Raw genomic sequence first — 26,262 nt, forward strand, 5'->3', positions numbered from 1 at the left:
GTCCCGAATCGTGACCAGAGATGCAAGGAGAGCACGCCGCCGACCCATGCGGACGGCCGCTCAGTACAACCGTCCACTCGCTACACGCAACTGCCGACTCCACACACACTACTGAACTCTCGCGCGGTCAAGCGCAGACTAGCAACGATAAATAACTCTCTGGTCAGAGATTCTGTCATGCCTCGCCATCGCTGGTACTGAATACATATGAAACGTACGCGTTTCATAACCCTCCACTGGGGGGGGGGGGGGGGGGGCAAAAATGTGGCAGCGATGGTGAGTCATTTGGACTTGCCATGAGCAACAATTTTTTTTAACTAATTAACTTTACAATCACAAAATATAAGTATATAGGTGTAGAATATGAAGTAAAAATAGTGCACATGCACCGAGTACACAACATATCAGACAATGACAAAAAATATATATACAATGAGTACAGAACATATCAGCAAATCACAAAAAATGTATATACAAATCATATTGATAAATGACAAAAGTGTACACTCACTGAAGTAATGAACATATCAGGAAATCACAAATGTATAGGCAACGAGTACAAATCATATTGAGAAATGACAAAAGTGCACACTCACTGAAGTTCAGTACAAAACATATCAACAAATGGCAGAAGTGCGCACACACTGTAGTTCAGAACATATTAAGTAAAGACAAAATGTATATACAATGAGCACAGAACATATTCACAAATGGCATAAATGCACATGCACTGTAGTTCAGAACATATTTGCAAATCACAAAAATGTATAGGCCATAAATACAAATCATGATAACAAAAAATGATTTTTTTTACCATGTCACAAGAATTAGGATAGGAAAGGGAAGGATTGCATCATGGTTGTAGCACTTTAGGTTGCACGCAGCTGCACTGAAAGTCCATCTTTCTACTGGAGCACAATACTAAGTGAAACAATCTGAAGTTCTTTTCCCAGAAGTATGTATCAGCGTAGCCAAGACACTGAAATGTCGTAGTAATATTCCATGTTATCATTTTGGCAGTACATTAGGTACACCAAACAGTGGGACCATAATAACGACTCCATCGCTTACGGTGGTGGACAGCATGTCGTGTCAACACCACGTTCTTGTAAGGTACACCAACGTAGAATTAGTGCAAAAACCAAATATAGTGCTCCATGATCAAGAGGATATACAGGACAAACGGATATTGCAGTAATTCAAGGTAGTTAGGTCAGAAGGTGAAGGACATTAAGTCACATACTAGTCTTCACTGAGAATTTCATTAGTAGTTTGCGGCATTCATTGCCCAGTTATTGAACATTTCTGTACCATGTATGTAGTATTACAGAATAATGTTCATAAGTTATCTATTTACAGAGAACCTTGGCACTCACTGACCAGTTACAAATCATCAGAAGTCATTACATAATAATATTCATATGGTGTTTTACAGAGAACATTGGCACTCATTCCCTAATTACAAATCATCAGAAGTTATTACTTAAAACAGGAGGCAGTCAATAACATAGTGTTACATAATAATGTTCATAATTAATCATTGGTCATCTCAATACAGTAATCAGTAGCATTCATTTCCCAGTAACAAAGCATAAAACAGGAGGTAGTCAATAACATAGTATTACAGAATAATGTTCATAATTAATCATTGGTCATCTCAATACAGTAATCAGTAGCGTTCATTTCCCAGTTATAAAGCATTATTATTATACTGTAACTATTACTCAAAGTCTGTGGTTGGAAAACATCATTCAGTATTACTCAAAACTCTTTAATTTTTTTTGTTAGCAATTCATTGCGTTGGGTAATTACAGGGGAAAGAAAAAAATTGCTTTTGGGTTGTTGCTGTAAATGAAAATGTGTAAAGTCATTCGTCATGAGTCAGCTGTGGCAAGATTATGAAACAAGTAGAGTATATGTAATCACATTCATAAATGACATAGATTTAATGAACAACTGCTTATAGCACATTAATTTCATAAATAATTTCTCCTGCAAACATATACAAAAATGGATTATTAAACTGAAAGAAGAAACGCATTTTATGCTGAAAAGTAGTGAACTTCGAATTAACAGGTAGTGAAATGTGTATAAAAATGTGTTCCATAGCTGTCCTTTCCAAAACCTTCAGTCATCCTACTATGCAATATAACACGTACTGTCAAAACGAACTGCAACAAATACTTAAATAACTACATAGCATAAATACATAAACTTCAACGTCATCCCCATCTGTAAAGAAAAAAAAAAAAAAAAAGGCCGGTCGAAGTGGCCGTGCGGTTAAAGGCGCTGCAGTCTGGAACCGCAAGACCGCTACGGTCGCAGGTTCGAATCCTGCCTCGGGCATGGATGTTTGTGATGTCCTTAGGTTAGTTAGGTTTAACTAGTTCTAAGTTCTAGGGGACTAATGACCTCAGCAGTTGAGTCCCATAGTGCTCAGAGCCATTTGAACCATTTTTTTGTAAAGAAAAAACTTCATTATCCATCACTTCATTATCCATATTATCATAACTCCATTATCATCATTACCTGTAAAGAAAAACTTAATTATTCATAGTAGCATATTCTTCATCATTATTCATCATCATTCATTATCATCTGCAAAAAAGGCACTTCATTTCTCATTACACAACTATTCCTTATCTCTAGCATATTTCATCACTAAAACTAAGATGTGTAGTTCTGTCTGACAGCCTGCATCAATCGCCATGTATTCTGAAAGAAAAAATTAGTTAAGACTGCTATTCTACGATGTGTATAGTATATTCTTATTAATGCTTGTTAATCCTGATCCATTTACTCTTCCTCACGAGGTTTGCATCTTCTTTCGATCATTCCGAAGGTGAAATTCCCATTTTGTTTAATTTATTTCTTTCACGCATCATTTCTTTCTGAAATTGATGAACAAAGATTAATGTCTTGCATTTACATCATATACTCACTAAATAATGACTGGTTTATGGTAACATAATTAAGCATACAGCATAACATGACAGAAAACGTAATATGTCAAAAAAAAATAGACAATGTTCAAATGCAAAAATGTACACAGAATATCACAATGCAGCAGCAAAATGTAAAACAGTCACGATGTTGAGATATCATAGGGCAAAAATGTCAAAGTCAACTGGTGTGTGTTATATCGTAACTATTTCACAGTGCATACAAACAAAATATGAAAACAATCGTACAAACATAAAAAATGGAAAATATGCACGGTCGGGTGTGTAACGACAACAAAAGCGACCTGCTAACTTTACCTTGCCGAGCACTTGCCAAGAAAAAATACGACAAACATCAGTAAGTAGTCACATAAATGTAATTGCATAAGTGGTCATAAAATGTGTAAGTTCATCTGGAAAAATATGCACGGTCTGATGTGTAACGACAAGAAAAGCGACCTGCTAACCTTACCTTGCCGGGCACTTGCCAAGAAAAAATACGATAATCATCAGTAAGTAGTCATGTGAGTATAATTGCATAAGTGATCATAAAATTAGCAAATGGCATTATAGCATGTTAAATCATAAAGTATCTTCATTCAATAAAAGGTTTGATGTTTGACCAGTGGTGGTTTCCTTTCGATTTTCTGGTTCTCAAAGTTTCGACGTGTACAACATTGGGGTGAGGAATGCTGCGAATCCGATATGGACCTGCGTATAGAAGTTCAAATTTACTGCACCTACCTTTTCCTTTATTAGATAAATGGTGTGTACGTACTAATATCTTCTGTCCAATGTGAAAGTCACGGCGTATACAAACCTGTTTTTGTTGTCTTCTCCGGCGCTCTGCGGCAATTTTGATGTTGTTCAGCGCAATGTCAATTATTTCATGGTGTCGTAGTGAACGAGATGTAGGAAAAGTTACTAATTCTTTAATTTTGTTAGGTGGTTCAGCATTTTTCAGTATAACAGTCGGAGATAGCATAGTGGATTCATTTGGTATGGAAGTAATTACATCATGGGATGAGTGTATGTGTGTGTCCCAATCAATATGCTTTTTATGGCAGTAAATTCTACACAGTTTACCAATTTCTTTCATTAATCGTTCACAAGGATTCGAAGAAGCATGGTACCTGGATATATAGATCGGAGAAATGTTTCTAGCTCGTAACATACGTGTCCATATAGCAGATCGAAATTGTGGTCCATTGTCGGAAATTACTTTCATCACATGCCCTACATGAAATAAAAAATGTTTTACAAATGCTTTCGAAACAGTTTTAGCAGTAGCTTTGCGTAACGGAGTGAAGGTAACAAATTTTGAAGTGAGTTCAACAGCGACAAAGATGTAGCAAAAATCTCTATTAGTTCTGGGAATCGGACCAAAAATATCTACAGCGGCCATATGCCTTAATTTAACAGGAACAATGGGATGTAATGGAGGAATATGTGAAGTCGTGTCTGACTTAGCTTTCTGGCAGATTGTGCATGACGCTAAAACTCGTCGTATACGTTTCTCCATGTTGGTAAAATAGCAGTTCCGTCTCAGTATAAGAAAACATTTTCTGGCTCCGTAATGTGCGTAACTTAAATGAGTATACCAGATTAATTTGTTAACAAGTTCGTCATGAATGCATAATAACCAATTGTTGCTGTCAGGATGAGAGCGGCGAAACAGAATGTCATTGCGTACAGTGTAATGGTTTCTAATCGTAACATTATTTCTATCTTGCCAGACGTGTTTAATCTCTTTCCACACGTTGTTTTTACTTTGCTCTTGTGCTATGTCTTGTAATGACGACGAAATAAAATTTTCAAATGCAACTTGTTGAATGTACATGACGCTGAAATTTGCTTTGCAGAAGTTGGTTGCGATGTCTTGCTGATTGTTGCCGAGAGAACGAGATAGTGCGTCTGCTACAATATTTTGTGTGCCGGGAATGTGAACAATTGTGAAATTAAATTCCTGTAAATAAAGTTTCCATCTACTTAGTCTGTCGTGTGTGAATTTAGCCGAAATTAAAAAATGTATCGCTCTGTGGTCTGTGTAAACGGTGTGTCTTCCATAAAGAAAATGCCTAAATCTTGTAAAAGCCCATACAACACATAATGTTTCAAGTTCTGTAACGGAATAATTGCGTTCAGCAGGTGACAGAATGCGACTTGCAAATGCGATGTTTTTAATTACTGTTGAGCCATCCTCTTCAATTTCCTGGAAAATATGTACGCCTAAAGCGCTGTTAGAACTGTCGGTGGCAATAGAAAAATTTCTGGTAAGGTCTGGATGCGATAAAAGTGGTGCATTCAACAAAGCATGTTTCAGGTTCATAAATTCAGAACGTGCTTGCTTATCCCAGGACCAAATAGTGTTTTTACCTGTCAATTGGCATAATCTAGGGGTGTCTAAAGCAGAGTAATGAATAAATTTACGAAAAAAGTTAATTAAACCCAAAAAGCTGCGTAGTTGTTTTTTCGTCGTAGGGACAGTAATGTCACGTAAAGCTTGTAGTTTTTCCGGATCAGGCGCAATGCCTTCTGCTGAAATTACATGTCCAAGAAACTTTATAGAAGTTTTACCAAAGTGCGATTTACTGAGATAAACTGTGAGTCCTTGTGCACGAAAAGTTCGCAACAGTTGTTCAAGAATCAGATTGTGTTCAGTCCAGTTAGCTTCTGCAATAAGAATGTCGTCTACGTACGTTGTAATTCTGTCTTTAAGTTCTGTCGGAAGTATTGTATTCAAACCGCGAATAAAAGCTGCTGAGGAAATTGTTAAGCCGAACGGTAATTTACAAAATTGATAACAGTCACCAAAACAGAGAAAAGCCGTGTACTTTCTGCAGTCCGGATGGAGTTGAATTTGCCAAGATCCCGATTTCAAATCTAATGTGGAATAAATAGCAGTACCATGAAATTTCTGTAAAAGTTCTTCTAGTGTCTGTGGTAGATCTGTTTCATTAATAATTATGTCATTGATGTGACGCGAATCAAGTACGAGGCGAAGTGAGCCATCCTTTTTCTTAACAATATGGAGCGGGTTTATGTACGGACTAACTGCCGGTTCAATAATTCCTTGGTCGAGCATATCTTGCAATTCCTTCTTAACTTGTTCTCTATGGATATATGGAATGGGATAATGCTTGGCTTTAAATGTATCATGCTGTTTGACTTGAAATTCGTACATAAAACCGGACATAGTACCAGGAATGTTGTCGAAAACTGGAGCTTGCTGTAAAAGAATTTTGTGTAGTTGCGTACGTTCGTCGTCTGTATTTGCACTGCTTTGTTTAACTTTATCAGAAATCATCTGCATTACGTCGTAGTCAGCTTCGTGTGGAGTATTATAGTTATGTACATACGTATCTGTGAACAATGTGGAATTACAGTCTATGCCATGTAATACGGAAATGACCTCTGTACAATTAATTGTTTGTTCTTCCGCAGATAAAGAGTGCTGAAATTCTAAAGCCAATTGTACATTCTCATCCTTTAGCATTAAATAGGAAATTTGAAAATCAATAACTGCGTCGTGTTGTACCAGAAAATTAGTACCTAAAATAACGTCTGTTGTCAATAAAGGAACAATCCAAAAATTTGAGTGAAATGTGTGACCTGCAATGCAAAATGATAAATGTGTCTGTAATTTAACGTCTACTCCTTTACTCGATACTGCTCCCTTCACTTTCGTTTTGCCTAATGGTAATGTAGGATAGGCATTCTCTTTGTTACACTCGTTGAAAGTTTCTTCATTTATTACTGACATAGATGATCCAGAATCGATTACTGCTGAAAATTTCGATGAAACAATTTTAATTTCGATGACAGGATGTGAAATGGTTTTCTGAACAACTGGTCTTTCCTGTAAAAGAGTGTCTCGGATATCGTCAAAAGTAATAACATTTTCGTGAATAAGATTCTGTGTATCTGAAGTATTGCTTACGTTGCTGGAAGATGCAACCTGTACTGTATTTAGTCAAATTCTATCTGGCGTGTTGTTATTTTCAGGAGGATTCTGTGGCATTTCGACTATTTGAACTGTTCTGTTATTTCTTCCAGACGTATTACGTTCTGGATGATATCTACTATCTGGTTCATTCATGAGAATATGTTCTTGCGGATGATTTTGCTGTTGGTAAGACCGACTGTTATTAAATGTACGTTGAAAATTGTGCTCATTGTTTTTACGTCTGTCGTGATAGTCATTCCTATACGGTGCATTGCGATAGGAATTGAAATACTGTGTTTTCTGCACGTAGTTATTTCCTTGCTGCAGTGCGTTATTATTTGTTGTAGCTGGGACTATATGTGCACGCGGTGAAACATTAAAGCTTCGTTGACCTTGTGTACTGCATTGTTGGTTAGGTATGCTAACCAGCTGACTTTCATGCTGTTGCGGTGAAAAACCTGTATTGTTACCAAAATGTGTTTGCTGTCGCTGATAATTTTGACGATATTGATAATTAAAATTTTGCCTGTTATTAAAGTTCTGTTGGTTGTCGTTCCTGAAGCGTCTATTACCTTTACTATTGAAATTGCGTGGCTGATCGTAATTACTGTAAGTTTGTTGGCCTTGGTTATTATATGAAAAATTTTTGTTTACAAAGGAATAATCCGATTGCTGCACTTCCAAACGCTGTAACAGATCCCTGAATGCCGAGATATTTTCTTTTTGTTGATCCGTTAAAAGTGACACTCTTAATGATCGTGGCAATTTAGAAATACATAATTGAATGAGTGCAGATTCACTATATGGTTCACTTAAGTACTGATTTTGTTGGACCATGTGCTCAAAAAATTGAGTGACACTGGGAAAACTTGAGTTCTCATAATTTGGTAAACTAATTAGTTGATCTTTAATTCTGCGCTGTGTCGTCTTCGACCAATACGCTGACAGAAAAGCATTCTGAAATTCTTCTACCGAATAACATTGTCTCGCGATCGGTCTCATACGAGTTGCCGGTTCGCCTTCCAAAAAACTACAAATAAATTCAAGTTAGTGTGTTACGGGCCAAGTCGGTGGAAAAGCAAAGCTAAATTGTTGTATCCAATCCAGTGGGTGAATCTGTGTTCTGTCATTTTTAAACACTTTAAATTTTCTCACTGACAGAAAATGTTTGTAATCAAAATTATCGTCTCTGTATGATGGAACAGGTTCAGGATTGTAAGAGAATCTATTTGTCTGTGTCTGTTCGGAATCTAAGTCGCGTACTCTCTGTAGATTACCCAAATTATACGCAGTGCGTGAGTCTGACAAATGTTCGCAAAGTGGCGTCTGCTGTAATGTGTTATTAACTGAAATATTTTTCATCTCTGTTACTTCTTGCTGTAAACTTGACAACTTTCTACGTAATGTATTATTCAAAATGGTTCAAATGGCTCTGAGCACTATGGGACTCAACCGCTGTGGTCATAAGTCCCCTAGAACGTAGAACTACTGAAACCTAACTAACCTAAGGACATCACACACATCCATGCCCGAGGCAGGATTCGAACCTGCGACCGTAGCGGTCGTGCGGTTCCAGACTGTAGCGCCTTTAACCGCTCGGCCACTCCGGCCGGCTAATGTATTATTAGATGAATCGATCTCATTGATTGTCTGTTGTAGATTTTGGAATTCAGATGTTTGATTAAATGAAACCGGTGCATTATCGTCTGATTTGCTGTCATTATTACTTTCTATAACGTCAATACGACTGGCCAATTCATCATATTTTTCAGTCAGTATTTTTACCTGATAATCGGTTTTAGTGTCACAAGCATTAATTTGTTTTTGTATTTTACGTGTGGTTTCGTTCAATTTTTTAACGTCTGCTTTAATGACATCAGAATCATGTGCTAGTTCTAATTGTTCGAGTCTGTCTGTCACTGTCTGAAAGTCTGTTGTGTATGTGTCTGTTTTCGATTTAAGATCGGAAATTTCGTCACGTAATTCTGTGTTCGACTGTTTGATGGTATTAATTTCATCGGACACTGAAGCAATATTGTTGTCTACGCATGTTTTAGCTTTCGCAAACAATTTACGTTTATCTTCCTGTCTCTGTGCAGTGATTATTTCCATGACTTGTCGTTTTACTTTATTCTGTTCCTGTATAAATTTACGGAAACGCGTATCACTGTTTTGTAGGTGAAGATTAAAACGTTCGTCAATTTGAGTGTTCTGTTGGTCGAATTTCGCGTCTATCTTTGCATCCATTGTGCGCGAAAGTTCTGCTGTCATTACTTTAAACTCGTCGCGTAATTGTGTTGCTTTTTCAGAGCATTGTTTACCGACTGCACTAATTTCGTCTCTAAGTGTTTCTGTTGTAGCTGTTTGCATATCCCTTAATTCTTGAGCAACAGATCTAATTTCTTCGCTACCTTTCCTAGAACAAGCTTCAATTTCCTCACGTAATTGTTCTTTAGTATCATGACACTGCGCGGCAACGGCTCTAATCTGTTCACTAAGCTGTCTGTAATTGTTGTCTAATTTTTCATTTAACTGTCTGGAATTGTTGTCTAATTTTTCATTTAACTGTCTGGAATTGTTGTCTAATTTTTCATTAAGTTGTTGTTTGTGATTTTCGTTATTTTCATTAAGCTGTTGTTTGAGATCTTCTTTAAGTTGTTTGGAATTATTGTCTTGTTTTTCACTCTGTTGTTTGAAATCTTCCCTAAGTTGTTTGAGATCTTCATTCTGTTGTTTGAAATTTTCACTTTGTTGTTGTAGCAGTCTTGCCATAATTTGTTCCAAGTCAATATCACCGGCTCTATTCTCTGTGCTGTTTGATGACGTACCTGCAATTGTCACGTTTTGTGTGACCATTTGGTCATTCTGTAACTTCTGAAAGGGTTTGCCAATCGGATGTGCACTATCGGTCACTACACCGGAATTAAATAAATCTGTCGTACTTTCAGTACACTGTTCATTTCCATTAGAAAAATTTGTCTGTTCGTCACGTGAATTTTGCAAACCGGTTGTGTTAAGCTGGACAGCGCTCATTGCAACAGAACGCCCCGCGTCATCAATTGTCGTTAAATTAACAGAGGACACAATTGAATTCGCCTGTTCATCACTAAGATCAAAATCATTATTAGTGGTCGTTGCGTATTGATTGTCAGTAAACGGAGGATTGTCATCATTACACTGCGCGTCGCAAGTACTATCGGTCAAGTTGTTTAAGTCGACCATTTCACTCATTATACCTCGCGATGTACTATTAACAGTTTTTCGGGGCATTTTTATACTAGTCACAATTATTCACAAATGAGACAAAGACAATGCAAAATCCAACAAATACAAATACAACAAAGAGCAACGGATTGCCGATGATCTGTGGAAGAAAGTCACAAAATTAGTAAAAGCGTTGCGCCAAATGCTAATTATATTTTAGTAAATAAGAGCAGATATCTAACTACTTCTTAGAAGATTCTCAAAGAAATACGATCCTGGTCCGGATGTCGCCAAGTGTAACCTCCCCGCAAAAATAATGAAAGTCAATACTAGTGTAATTGTAACCTCCCAGCAAGAATATGAAAGTCAATGTTAAGTGAAATGTGAGCCAAGCGTAACCTGCTTGCAAAATTAAAGAATAACAATGGCTGAAATGTAAACTCCACACAAAAGTTAAAGAATAATAATTGACCATTAAACCCACAATAATATTAATTAAATGATGAAGCATGAACTGAATGTAACATCTGAACAGAAATAATTAAACCTGACAAATTTTATAAGGGCAGCTGCGCTGACCTTCGGCCCTGTGAAATAATTAAACCTGAATACAGAAACCAAAATTCTTACCTGAGTAAAACTGCATCTATATCTGTTCTTATTTTTCGGCACAGCTCCGTGCAATGCTGGCCCATGTTTAATTTTGATTCTTGGAGGGAGTGCATAGGAAATATTATTTAACTTGTAATGAATCTTTTGTTTAAAGCAGTTACTTTATAAGAAAATTATTATTGGGGCCATTCTTGAACAAATTAATTACAATTAACATATGTCATTAGCTGAGCGCAATGCTGCTTCATTACCTTCTATAACAATATACCTCGTCCAGAATCGTGACCAGAGATGCAAGGAGAGCACGCCGCCGCCCCACGCGGACGGCCGCTCAGTACAACCGTCCACTCGCTACACGCAACTGCCGACTCCACACACACTACTGGACTCTCGCGCGGTCAAGCGCAGACTAGCAACGATAAATAACTCTCTGGTCAGAGATTCTGTCATGCCTCGCCATCGCTGGTACTGAATACATATGAAACGTACGCGTTTCAAGGTCTCCTGGTATATCTATCATTACTAACTGTGAAGTCGAAACATCCGTTGCTAGCGAACTTCTTGGAGTGTTCCCGTGTTTTTCATTCCTCTACTTCTATCTCGGGTTAGGTCCACGTACTTCCACTGCTTAGCCTCTCTTTTCTCCCTGACCGCTACTTCTCCAATCGTTTCTCCTATCATGTCTTTGCTCTCCAGTTTTGGTTATTCTGCTGCTGGTTTTCTGGTGTAAAATGCGTCTGTATGAAGTTCACCGGTTTCATTGCTACTGTTCTCTGATTGTATCCTAACTCCTACAGTAAATGTTGCAATACGCGTACATCTTACTTATTCATTCCTGCTTTTATTATTTCCCTATGTTGATTGTCGACTCCATGGAGTGCTGTGTTCACAACGACCGTATACGTGAAATTAGAAATAACGTGCGCGTTGGTCGTAATATTGATGGTTTATTGACAGCAAAATCGATTTTTAATCACATAGTGATCATCTTCAGCGCTGGAAGTAAAAAGTTTCGCATAGCGATAAGTGAATAAAAAACAAAAAACCACAAATACACTTGAGTATAAACCAACTGTTGGAAAGAACATACCTGTGGTGTACAAATTAAACTCATAGGCACTGATATCAAGTTATTATCAGTAACCAAAACTGAGAAACGATCATAATAACTGAAGCCGCTGTTTACATTCACCTATAAAGCAGTCCTCGGTGTGACAGGGTCTTGGAACGCCCTCTATGTGGCGTGTGTCACGTGAAGACTTAACAATACTTTATTTGGCAAGAGATTACCACAAACTACAAAAGTGCACTTGCAAAGCATTAACTGAATATTTCAAATTTAAAACTGTACATTAAAAAAGCATAGCAAAAAAGAAAGGGGGAAATGCACATCTTGCCAACATACGCTGGTGTGTTATTTTCAAAAAACTTATGAAAGCAGAATGTTTTAAAAGCACATTGTGGATGCAGAGATCGTTTAGCGCACTCGTGAATGAAAACTACTGTTACTAATTGAAAAGAATTAATTATATGTTGGCTAGACCAAGTGTACGTAATACGCTAGCTTAGTAGATACCACCACTATCACACCTATTATTTTATAGAAAAATTTCTCATATGATACCAACAGAACTTGAGTATAAGGAAACAGTGTTCTCTTTAAAGTATAAAAGCTTTGTCCCAAAGAAATACATCTCACTCTAGTTATACCATTTTGCACAAGCACTGGGTCAGAACCCATCATACATTTGCAGTTGATACAACAGAAATGAAAACTGTCAAGCAAACGGTTTTGGATACTCATATGAAGGAGATAATTTTATTACATGTCTTATAGCAGCAGTGGGACCTCTTATAACATAAAAGCTGATTTTGAAAATACTATTTATCCAAAGTAGGCCATAACAATTAATCTAAAATGCCAGTTGTGGATAAGTAGTAATATACGTCGTGCATCCAGAAAAAAACGTCATAAGGTAGGAAAGGTAACAGTACAAATTATTCCCAAAATATACATCGCACTGTAGGCAAATTAAAGCCAGATTACGCACATTTTTCCGCAATTACTTACTAAAGCAATTAAAATGTAGTGACAAACTAGCAACATAAATAATTACATAAAAGTGATGAGCGTTTGAAACCCTTGTCTATTGGGAAACCATATAAATTATCATAACCGAACGCTTAATGTGTAGTGTGCATGGATTTTGTTAAGGCCTGATAAGATTGTCAGTTATGTAACCTGACCACCAGTTATCTGACGCAGTAGCTTCGTCAAACAGATTCGGATTAGTTGTGCTGGCTTGTATAGCACTTTCAAGAATTGATTTGTGTAGACCACCTTCTTGAAATACTATAATGTGTTCTGCCACCTCGATTTGCATAATGCTCTATCATTAGCATTCCAAGTTTAACTTGATCTCCCTTAAGAATTGATTTCCGTAGACCACCTCCTTGAAATACTGATTTGTATAACGCTCTATCGTTAGTGTTCTTATTTTAACTTGATCTTGCTTCGCTTTTGACCAGTTTTTATGAAGGAAAGTACGTTTGAATTCTTAGTACTTCTAACACTTTCCTGCAATCGCTCTCAGTATTATTGCTGCCTCTTCTCCGAAGTGTGTGCAGGCAAAGTTAATCTTCAGAACACATGGCCACAATCTTCGTAATTCTTCTCAGAACGGCTCAATCCAAACCTTTGGGTGAAAGCGTTTCGACGTATTCGGAAACAACGAATATTTTTATACTGACACGAAATCTTTCTAATCTCTTCCTCATCTACATTGCACAGTGAAGTTTCAACGATGACAGTGGAGATTAACAGTGGAGGTCAATGTGTCGATACTCCCCTGATGCAATAAGCTGTCCATAAGTATTCTTAATTCCTCTTTTTCCTGATTTTTCTCTTCTTCTCTTCGATTCATCAAGTTTTGTCTTCAGTTACAGGTCGAATTTCTACTGCTCTATTTTTGTTTCGTTAGCACAGCCAACATTTCTGTTCTTCTCTTTGCTTCATCACGTTTTGTCTTCTGTTACTGCTCGAATTTCGACTGTTTTGTTTTCCTTTCATTAGCACAGCTAACATTTCTCTGTTCTTTAGATTGATGTTAGCCCGCATCTCATTGAATTGTACTAAATATCTAATTTCTTCATGCTCTCGTGGGCTTACTGTACCGTCTCTTTGGAGGATGTTTCAATACGAGCTGGCAACTGCTCCATGGTGGTGGTTAATTCTTTCACTTGCTCTACGACTTTACCCAACGTTCCTGTCTTAGTCACTGATCTGAGCGTTGTACCAATGTGCTGTGCATTGGTGTTGGCAGCTTTCTTTAAACTGTCCACGGTTCCCTTAGTATTTTGTGTCAACGTCTCTACTACCTATAAATCTTATCCCTGCTCATCTGTTTTTGTACTTCGATAACACGATCATTAATCTTTTTGTCTAACAAATTAATTTGTTCCTTGCATTATTTACACGATGGTTTTCTATCTTATTTACTGCTCCAACTTTTTCATGCATCGTTTTATTTAGATTCTCAAACTGCTGCTTATTCTCTTCTAATTGTGCATCCCTTTTTCGTCGCTTAATTTTTCTCTTGTCTTGGACTGTTCAGTTAGCAAATTCTGTAGATAAAATGTTACCGGTTGTTACAGTATGGGCTCGCAAGTTACGTTACTCTGTGCTATCAAACTCCCTGTCGCCTTCTGTCTCGGGTTCTTCGCCCGACGTTTGTTTGGTAATTTTTCTGACGTTTCGCCAGCACAGGTGGCTGGCATTGTCAAAGCTTCACACTCCGTTGCAGGTGATGGACTGAATTGGAGCTCGCGGCCGCAGATTATACACTCCTGGAAATTGAAATAAGAACACCGTGAATTCATTGTCCCAGGAAGGGGAAACTTTATTGACACATTCCTGGGGTCAGATACATCACATGATCACACTGACAGAACCACAGGCACATAGACACAGGCAACAGAGCATGCACAATGTCGGCACTAGTACAGTGTATATCCACCTTTCGCAGCAATGCAGGCTGCTATTCTCCCATGGAGACGATCGTAGAGATGCTGGATGTAGTCCTGTGGAACGGCTTGCCATGCCATTTCCACCTGGCGCCTCAGTTGGACCAGCGTTCGTGCTGGACGTGCAGACCGCGTGAGACGACGCTTCATCCAGTCCCAAACATGCTCAATGGGGGACAGATCCGGAGATCTTGCTGGCCAGGGTAGTTGACGTACACCTTCTAGAGCACGTTGGGTGGCACGGGATACATGCGGACGTGCATTGTCCTGTTGGAACAGCAAATTCCCTTGCCGGTCTAGGAATGGTAGAACGATGGGTTCGATGACGGTTTGGATGTACCGTGCACTATTCAGTGTCCCCTCGACGATCACCAGTGGTGTACGGCCAGTGTAGGAGATGGCTCCCCACACCATGATGCCGGGTGTTGGCCCTGTGTGCCTCGGTCGTATGCAGTCCTGATTGTGGCGCTCACCTGCACGGCGCCAAACAGGCATACGACCATCATTGGCAGCAAGGCAGAAGCGACTCTCATCGCTGAAGACGACACGTCTCCATTCGTCCCTCCATTCACGCCTGTCGCGACACCACTGGGGGCGGGCTGCACGATGTTGGGGCGTGAGCGGAAGACGGCCTAACGGTGTGCGGGACCGTAGCCCAGCTTCATGGAGACGGTTGCGAATGGTCCTCGCCGATACCCCAGGAGCAACAGTGTCCCTAATTTGCTGGGAAGTGGCGGTGCGGTCCCCTACGGCACTGCGTAGGATCCTACGGTCTTGGCGTGCATCCGTGCGTCGCTGCGGTCCGGTCCCAGGTCGACGGGCACGTGCACCTTCCGCCGACCACTGGCGACAACATCGATGTACTGTGGAGACCTCACGCCCCACGTGTTGAGCAATTCGGCGGTACGTCCACCCGGCCTCCCGCATGCCCACTATACGCCCTCGCTCAAAGTCCGTCAACTGCACATACGGTTCACGTCCACGCTGTCGCGGCATGCTACCAGTGTTAAAGACTGCGATGGAGCTCCGTATGCCACGGCAAACTGGCTGACACTGACGGCGGCGGTGCACAAATGCTGCGCAGCTAGCGCCATTCGACGGCCAACAGCGCGGATCCTGGTGTGTCCGCTGTGCCGTGCGTGTGATCATTGCTTGTACAGCCCTCTCGCAGTGTCCGGAGCAAGTATGGTGGGTCTGACACACCGGTGTCAATGTGTTCTTTTTTTCCATTTCCAGGAGTGTATGTACCTGGTGCGCCAACGTCCAAGGGCTTTTCCGTGCTCATTTCCAGTGCGGTTATCCTCTTGCTATCTGCAACGGTCATTCGTTGCAGCACGGGGAATCTAGGACACGTTCACCTTGAGGCTTTCGTCTTTCTTGTTGAAGCTATACTCGTGTTTGTGTATTTCTATAGCTTCTCTGAGCAAGCTGGTCTGATAGCTCCCGGGAGCAGCGGCGTTGGGGTAGAGTTAATAGTGTTAACAGACAAGTAACTCTGAGAGTAACACTCATGGAAATCAGAGTGTGACGTGCGGCGAACGAGTCGATTAGGGAAGTGCGGCGAAATGTGGCGTTAATGGGCAGCGGATGATCGATACATGTGCCTTTTCTAACAGCTCGACATAGTATGCAGCGCGGCTTCTGGGCTCGTGACCATATCGTTTGGACCCTGGGCCTGGTCATATGAGTCCCGATTCCAGGTGGTAAGAGATGATGGTAAGGTTCGAGGGTGGCGCAGACCCCGCGAAGCCATGAACCTAACTAATCAACAGGACTCTGTGCAAGCTGGTGGTGGTTCCATAATGGTATGGGTTGTGTTTACATGGAACAGGCTGGGTCCTCCGGTCCAACGGAACCGATCATTGACTGGAAATGGTTATCTTCGTTTATTTGGAGATCATTTGCAGCCATTCATGGACTTCGTGTTCCCAAACAGCGGCGATATTTTTATGGAAGTCAATACGCCATGTTAGCAGGTCACAGTTGTTCTGGACAATTCGAGCGCGATTGAGTTGGCCAGCCAGTTCACCCGACATGAATCTCATCAAACATTTATGGGACATAATCGAGAAGTCAGTTAGTACAGAAAATCCTGCATCGGTAATATTTTCGCAATTGTGGATGGTAATAGAGGCAGCATGACTCAATATTTCTGCAAGGGACTTCCAAAGAATTGTAGAGTCTATGCTACGTCGAGTTGCTGCAATACCCCATGGAAAAGACAGTCCGACTCGATATTAAGAGGTATCCGACGACTTCTGTCACCTCAGTTTATTACGGTCGCCGATCTTAATTCTCTTTCAGAATCCCTAGAAACAAGAGGCTATAAATCTACTAGATTTTCTTAGAACCACTGGCTACTTTAATATAAAAAAACTGGCGGTTTTTTCCTTGAAACAGGTTTGGTGGTCGCCAGTATTGAATCTCAAACCAAAATGACCTTAGAAGTAGGTCCCAAATTTGCACGAAAGTTACAAAACGACGTAATGCATAAATTTCCGAGTAAACAAACGCAGAAGTAGCACAAATGACGGATTTTCACTGCATCAGTATACCGGTATGTGTAGATAAATCCGAAATAAGGAGAGAATCTAAAACCAAAATGACCTCAGAAGTAGGTCGCAAATTTGCACGAAAGTTACAAAACGACGTAATGCATAAATTTCAGAGTAAAAAAACGCAGAAGTAGCACAAATGACGGATTTTCACTGCATCAGTATACCGGTATGTGTAGATAAATCCGAAACAAGGAGATAATTATTTTATTCCTTTTTTCTCTGGTATTATCTCGTGCCTTCACAGAGTCGGCATGTTAATCTGGATTGGCCAGTGTTAGCGGTAGAGACATGACTTCCATGTCGCGACCTCGCTCCTTCCCTCCCACCCTGGACGGAATTTGTGTACCCCGTCTGTCTGCGTCTAGTGTTATCCCACATAAAAGAGTGTGAACGTTTGCGGGGAAGTTGGTACATGCCAAGTATTCCCCTAATCGGATGTGGGCAACCGCCTAAAAACCACGTCCAGGGTGGCAGATGTATGGATACACCAGCCTCAATCCTTAGCTTACCGGACGGATTCCATACAGGCCTGTGTGCTTCCCCAAATACCGGAAACGGCGTGCTAGGCGCGCCAAACCCTGAGGGTCAAACAGGGAGAGGTATGTATACGTGTTGGAAAAAAAATGCGGTTGCTTATCTCACTAGGGATAAGATAGATACTGCCTACAGGAAAATTAAAGAGACCTTTGGAGAAAAGAGAGCCACTTGTATGAATATCAAGAGCTCAGATGGAAACCCAGTTCGAAGCAAAGAAGGGAAAGCGGAAAGGTGGAAGGAGTATATAGAGGGTCTATACAAGGGAGATGTACTTGAGGACAATATTATGGAAATGGAAGAGGATGTAGATAAAGATGAAATGGGAGATACGATACTGCTTGAAGAGTTTGACATAGCACTGAAAGACCTGAGTCGAAACAAGGCCCCGGGAGAAGACAACATTCCATTAGAACTACTGACGGCCTTGGGAGAGCCAGTCCTGGTGAGCAAGATGTATGAGACAGGCGAAATACCCTCAGACTTCAAGAAGAATATAATAATTCCAATCCCAAAGAAAGCAGGTGTTGACAGATGTGAAATTTACCGAACTATCAGTTTAATAAGTCACAGCTGCAAAATACTAACGCGAATACTTTACAGACGAATGGAAAAACTGGTAGAAGCCGTCCTCGGCGAAGATCAGTTTGGATTCCGCAGAAATGTTGGAACACGTGAGGCAATACTGACCCTACGACTTATCTTAGAAAATAGATTAAGGAAAGGCAAACCTACATTTCTAGCATTTGTAGACTTAGAGAAAGGTTTTGACAATGTTGACTGGAACTCTCTCTTTCAAAATCTAAAGGTGGCAGGGGTAAAATACAGGGAGCGAAAGGCTGTTTACAATTTGTACAGAAACCAGATGGCAGTTATAAGAGTCGAGGGGCATGAAAGGGAAGCAGTGGTTGGGAAGGGAGTGAGACAGGTTTGTAGCCTATCCCCGATGTTATTCAATCTGTGTATTGAGAAAGCAGTAAAGGAAACAAAAGAAAAATTCGTAGTAGGCATTAAAATTCATGGAGAAGAAGTAAAAACTTTGAGGTTTGCCGATGACATTGTAATTCTGTCAGAGACAGCAAAGGACTTGGAAGAGCAGTTGAACGGAATGGACAGTGTCTTGAAAGGAGGATATAAGATGAACATAAACAAAAGCAAAGCGAGGATAATGGAATGTAGTCGAATTAAGTCGGGTGATGCTGAGGGAATCAGGATAGGAAATGAGACACTTGCAGTAGTAAACGAGTTTTGCTATTTGGGGAGCAAAATAACTGATGATGGTCGAAGTAGAGAGGATATAAAATGTAGACTGGCAATGGCAAGGAACGCGTTTCTGAAGAAGAGAAATTTGTTAACATCGAGTATAGATTTAAGTGTCAGGAAGTCGTTTCTGAAAGTATTTGTATGTAGTGTAGCCATGTATGGAAGTGAAACGTGGACGATAAATAGTTTGGACAAGAAGAGAATAGAAGCTTTCGAAATATGGTGCTACAGAAGAATGCTGAAGATTAGATGGGTAGATCACATAACTAATGAGGAGGTATTGAATAGAATGGGGGAGAAGAGGGGTTTGTGGCACAACCTGACAAGCAGAAGGGACCGGTTGGTAGGACATGTCCTGAGGCACCAAGGGATCACAAATTTAGCATTGGAGGGCAGCGTGGAGGGTAAAAATCGCAGAGGGAGACCAAGAGATGAATACACTAAGCAGATTCAGAAGGATGTAGGTTGCGGTAAGTGCTGGGACATGAAGAATCTTGCAGAGGATAGAGAAGCATGGAGAGCTGCATCAAACCAGTCTCAGGACTGAGGACAACAACAACAAGAACAAGAAAGAAATTGTTATTTAAACAGTGTAACGTACAACACTTAATCGACATAATCAACATGATGAGGAAGACATCACTGTCTTATGTCTATTAAATATGAGTGACAAAACCGAAACGCGTTTTGCCACAAATCAAGGTACACCACTGTGCATTAAAATGGCTACACCAAGAAGAAATGCAGATGATAAACGGGTATTCATTAGACAAATATGTTATACTAGAACTGACATGTGATTACATTTTCACGCAATTTGGGTGCATAGATCCTGAGAAATCAGTACCCAGAACAACCACCTCTGGCCGTAATAACGGCCTTGATTCGCCTGGGCATTGAGTCAAACAGAGCTTGGATGGTGCGTACAGGTACAGCTGCCCATGCACCTTCTACACGATACCACAGTTCATCAAGAGTAGTAACTGGCGTGTTATGACGAGCCAGTTGCTCGGACACCATTGACCAGACGTTTTCAATTGGTGAGAGACCTGGAGAATGTGCTGCCCAGGGCAGCATTCGAACATTTTCTGTCTCCAGAAAGGCCCGTACAGGACCTGCAACAAGCGTTCGTGCATTATCCTGCTGAAATGTAGGGTTTCGCAGGGATCGAATGAAGGGTGGAGCCATGGGTCGTAACACATCTGAAATGTAACGTCCACTGTTCAAAGTGCCGTCAATGAGAACAAGAGGTGACCGAGACGTGTAACCAGTGGCACCCCATACCATCACGTCGGGTGACACGCCAGTATGGCGATGACGAATACACGCTTCCAATGTGCGTTCACCGCGATGTCGCCAAACGCAGATGGAATGGCTCTGAGCACTATGGGACTCAACATCTGAGGTCATCAGTCCCATAGAACTTAGAACTACTGAAACTAACTAACCTAAGGACATCACACACATCCATGCCCGAGGCAGGATTCGAACATGCGACCGTAGCGATCGCGCGGTTCCAGACTGAACAAACACGGATGCGACTCATCTCGCTTGCTAGTGATAGGAGTCCGTTGGGATCCAGCACGGCGTTCCGTATTACCTTCCTGAACCCACCGATTCCATATTCTGCTAACAGTCATTGGATCTCGACCAACGCGAGCAGCAATGTCGCGATACGATAAACCGCAATCGCGATACGCTACAATCCGACCTTTATTAAAGTCGGAAACGTGATGGTACGCATTTCTCCTCCTTACACGACGCATCACAACAACGTTTCAGCAGGCAACGCCGGTCAACTGCTGTTTGTGTATGAGAAATCGGGTCCGCAGCTCGTGGTCGTGCGGTAGCGTTCTCGCTTCCCGCGCCCGGGTTCGATTCCCGGCGGGGTCAGGGATTTTCTCGGCCTCGTGATGACTGGGTGTTGTGTGACGTCCTTAGGTTAGTTAGGTTTAAGTAGTTCTAAGTTCTAGGGGACTGATGACCATAGCTGTTAAGTCCCATAGTGCTCAGAGCCATTTGAACCATTTGAGAAATCGGTTGGAAACTTTCCTCATGTCAGCACGTTGTAGGTGTCGCCACCGGCGCCAACCTTGTGTGAATGCTCTGAAAAGCTAATCATTTGCATATCACAGCATCTTCTTCCTGCCGGTTAAATTTCGCGTCTGTAGCACGTCATCTTCGTGGTGTAGCAATTTTAATGGCCAGCAGTGTATATTTAAAATTGCTGGTTACTCCTTTTATTCAAGTACACTAACGGAAAAAAAAATCGCAGCACTTGCTGTTTACAAATTGCAGCACACAACAGGTCGGATGACTAGACTGCGTGGGATAATCATGAAAGTGCTCTTGCTGTTATGAAATCTCACCCTAGACGATAACTTCAAATGTTCGTTCTGTGTGTTTAGCACGCGGACAGGTTCGTTGTCCCCCTCCTAACCAACTCACTGCTATCACTGGCAGTCAGACAGAACCAGCTTTCATCACAGAAAAACAGCTGACCGCCACCCTGCCGTGGAACGAGTTCTCACTTGGCACCACTGAAGTTGCAAATGGCGGTAGGTTGCGGGATAATGCACGCTACAGAGCGCCTGGTTCGTAACTGTCCTTGAAGTAACTCATTTGTAACAGTTCTTTGTGTCACTGTGGTGCCAACTATTGCTCAAATTGCTGCTGAAGACGCCGGCCGTGGTGGCCAAGCGGTTAAAGGCGCTACAGTCTGGAACCGCGCGGCCGCTACGGTCGCAGGTTCGAATCCTGCCTCGGGCATGGATGTGTGTGATGTCCTTAGGTTAGTTAGGTTTAATTAGTTCTAAGTTCTAGGCGACTCATGACCGCAGAAGTTAAGTCGCATAGTGCTCAGAGCCATTTGAACCATTTTTTTTTTGCTGCTGAAGATCCAATAATATGCGCCATAGCAATACGCCCAACATGATGGTCTTCCCTCTCAGCAGTGCCACGTGCCAATCGGAGCCCGGGCTACTTGCGACACTGCTGCCATCTTTCTGCAAAATCGCAAAAGGAACATCCAGTTTCTCGTAACCATATTACACGACTTCGTTCAAACTCAGTGAGATGTTCATAGCGGTGTCTTTGTTGCCTTAAATACATTCTTGACTTGCATCAGCTCACCATACCCTGTCTTAAAGATAACTAATGCTCAAGACCCTTGCAGGGTGCATTTAAAGCAAACTTTATTTTGATCCTCATTGTGACGCTATTAGCATCAGTCTTATGCGACTAGCGCGAAATTTTAATAGACGTCGTGTTTCAGATGTAGAAACACGACCACCAACTTTCGTTTATGATATAAGTGGGCTGCTTCTGTGTTGGCAGCGCTGTGTAGCGCTTGCATTGGATCTCTGACTGCGCTTTCTTTGTAAGAGACTCTACGGCTGGTTGGACTCGTTGTTGGAAGTTAGTCGCCATCAGTGATGGAAGTACTGTTGGGCAGTTTGAGGTGAACAGCCAGCGGTGATGGATGTTAGATGTGAGAAGTTAGCATTGATGGAGGGTAGAGACCTGAAGTATTAGCGTAGGCTAACGATCTGTATATGTTCGACTTGGAGATTGTTTATACTCGTGTCTGAACTGGATGTCACAACATTAAGGTAAAAAATACATTATTTGGTTTGCAACAAAATCTTTCCTTTGCTAACCACATGCCTATTGGTAGTTAGTGGCTTTAGTAGTTAGAATATTTTATTTAGCTGGCAGTATTGACGCTCGCTGTATAGCAGTAGTTCGCGTAATGAAAATTTTTGTGAGGTAAGTGTTGTGACTTGGCAAGACAGCCAAGCCACTATGAGGTGAAGCCGAAAGGCACGCGTTTAAGCTCACGCAGGCTGGCGTGAGGTCTGGAACAGTTAAAGGAGTTGAGACTAGTAAAATAAGTACGTAGCTTCTGGAATACTTAACTTTAATCCATAATTGGTGAACATCTGACTGACGGTACATGCATCACAAGATCAATAGCAAATGATAATGGCGCCTTGCTAGGTCGTAGCAATTGACATAGGTGAAGGCTATGCTAACTATCGTCTCGGCAAATGAGAGCGTAATTTGTCAGTGAACCTTAGCTAGCAAAGTCGCCTGTACAACTGGGGCGAGTGCTAGGAAATCTCTCTAGACCTGCCGTGTGGCGGCGCTCGGTCTGCAATCACTGATAGTGGCGACACGCGGGTCCGACGTATATTAACGGACCGCGGCCGATTTAAAGGCTACCACCTAGCAAGTGTGGTGTCTGGCGGTGACACCACAGTAAGTGCTTAATGAAATGTATAGTTTATTGTTAGGATTTATTTTTAGTCAGAGCCATTCTTTTGAATTAATCATTTGAAGTCAGTTTGTAATTTTTTTGAGCAGTCAGATTGCGTTGCGTTAGAATATTGTGGGTCATTGTTGACATGATGAGAATAAGTAAAGAGAAAGTACGTTCAGTTTTACTCAGCTGTTTCAGAATCAAATAACGTAGAAGTTTCATCTTCTCAGTAATTCTGCAGTTTAAGTACAGACACACCAATTTAAATAAAGAAGTTTCAATGTCGCACAACTACTTCTTTGTGTTACAATTTTTTGCCATCTATGCAATTTAATCCAGAACCACAGAGCCCAACCACTGGTGTCAGAGATAAAATAATATTTCCTTACATCGTTATTATTTTTTGAAATGTTCATCTTCTGTTATAATGCTGATTTAGGAACGTATTTTGGAATCACCTTTCGGAGTGAGGTCTGGAGATGTTTTTGTTTAGTCATATGTCCTTAAAGAGCCACATTTCAGTTTTCAGTTTTTGAATCACAGTTTTTTTTTCTCCGACTGGATTACGTAGTGAATGTTTCCTCTGTCACATGGAGTTTTCGAGAGAAATTTCATATATTTATTTTCCATTTGTGTCAGAAAACTGGTACCGTTAGTGTAGTTTGACGGTATGTTTAAATTACGACCGCTAAAATAAATAAATTTAAAAAAGGAGAACTGTGCAGCTACCCTGATGTGGATGTTTCTCGTATATCGTATGGTGCGGAATGTGTTTCTCTACAAACACGCCCACACACACACACGTACGCGCGCACACACACACACACACACATATACACAGCTACGAGGTTATACATTTCCTCATGAACTAGCGAAGTGTTGGAAATAAATTTGCTTTCGATGGACATATAAGTGAATTACGTGCCACCATGTAGACCGACAGCGTGAAATGCGACTGGTCGACACGGTAGGAAGCGGAAAATCTGAGGAATTTGTTTCGGATGTATGAGGTCGTTGTCGACCGGCCTGTAAATTATCAGATGTCAGAACATATAGGGCGGGCAATGTAAAATTATTGACATTCCCGGCACAGCAAACATCGTAAAATTTCCTTTCCCAGTTTTCTCTCCCAGATTCTTTTTTTGTACTTCCTCTCCATCTCCCTCTTTCCGCAAGTTTGTGTGCATACAGTGGCGTCTTTATAAACAAAACATTTTTTGTCACAGTTGATCTGCTAGACGTAAAAATGAGGAAAAAATAAGAAGCCGTTGTGAACATGCAGCGATGACAAATGACCATCGCCGGTAGTTGTGGCGATCGGTTCTAGGCGCTTCAGTCCGGAACTGCGATGCTGCTGCGGTCGCAGGTTCGAATCCTGCCTCGGGCATGGATGTGTGTGATGTCCTTACGTTAGTTAGGTTTAAGTAGTTCTAAGTCTAGGGGACTGATGACCTCAGATGTTAAGTCCCATAGTGCTCAGAGCCATTTGAACCATTTGAACAAATGACCATCCAATCAGAATGAGTTCTTCTTCAGGGTGAGAAAAGTGTATCGTTGTCAGCCTGTTTAGGTTACGGAGACACTCAGCATTGATAGCCATAATAACACATTTCCGAAACACTGTCGTACTGTTGTTTTTAGCTGTATACGACGGGTGACCAATAACTAATACAACGTACCACTTGATTGCTTTTTACTCTCATTTACCAGAAGAATTAACACGTTTCGGCCTAAGTCATAATCAGGATCACATATAAAATGGCATCAATACACAGTATCATGTCAGGTTTCAACATATAAACACGCAGGCTATGATATACTAGTGCAAGAACACCAGTCTATGGCAGGGAGGAAAAAGCACGTTATCGTAGTTGGAGAACCGTCAACAGATGTACAAGTAACTTTCAGAGCGCACAGAGAAGTATGTTGGAACAGTTCCTGTTCATGTTGTATATTAAAGACTTGACAAATATTTTGTAGACCACGCAGTTATCTATAGTAAAGATTCTACTGTGTGAAAAAGTTTTATAAATATCCAGTCTGAACTCGATAACATTTCAAATGTTAAAAAGACTGTCAACTTCCTCCAGATGTTCAGAAACGTAAAACTGTGAACTTTACGAAGAGTAAAAATGTAATTACAATGTCAATGAATTCCAACTGAACTCAGTCAACCAATAGAGGGACGGAATACATCCCGTCGACGTCGAGGTCATTAGAGGCGGAGCAGAAGCTCGGATTGTGTTAAGGGTGGGGTAGGAAATGGGCGGTGCCCTTTCAAATGGACCATCCCGTCATTTGCCCGGAGCGTTTTGGAGAAATCACGGAAAACCTAAATCAGAATGGCCGGACGCTGGTTTGAACCATCGTCCTCCCGAATGCGAGTGCAGTGTGCTAACCAGTGCGCGACCACGCTATGTAATCAAGCAAACACCTAGGTGTAATAATTTGTAGGGATATGAAATGGAATGACCACAAACGCCCAGCAGATAAAAAGCAGATAAAGAAAGGTTGAAAACTTAAGTTCATTTTGATAGTGATTAAAATTCTTCTGGGTATTATGCCGCGTCATTGCTAAAAACTAAAACAATAATAAACTGAAACCGACGTTTCGGCCGAATTGCAACGGCCTTTTTCAGGGCACGACTGGTTTTGCAAGGGGATAGGTGCTTCTATTTATTACAGACTATCAATGTCTGAAGTCACTATTGTAAAACTTTTAATTGGCCCTCAATATGGTTGGCTAGTCATGACGTAAGGGAAGATGGAAAGAAAGAGGCTATTCGTGGATGTCCATGTCGTCAACGATTGGTAGCTGTCCGCCAATCAGCGTTCGGCTTCTGCTCGGCAAGTTTTCCTCCTGGTGTGCGCGGAAGTGGACTGACAGTTGCTCTACAGCTTTTTGAGCAGATACGTCTT

This window comes from Schistocerca nitens, chromosome 1 (genome assembly GCF_023898315.1).
Source record: "Schistocerca nitens isolate TAMUIC-IGC-003100 chromosome 1, iqSchNite1.1, whole genome shotgun sequence".
NCBI lineage: Eukaryota > Metazoa > Arthropoda > Insecta > Orthoptera > Acrididae > Schistocerca > Schistocerca nitens.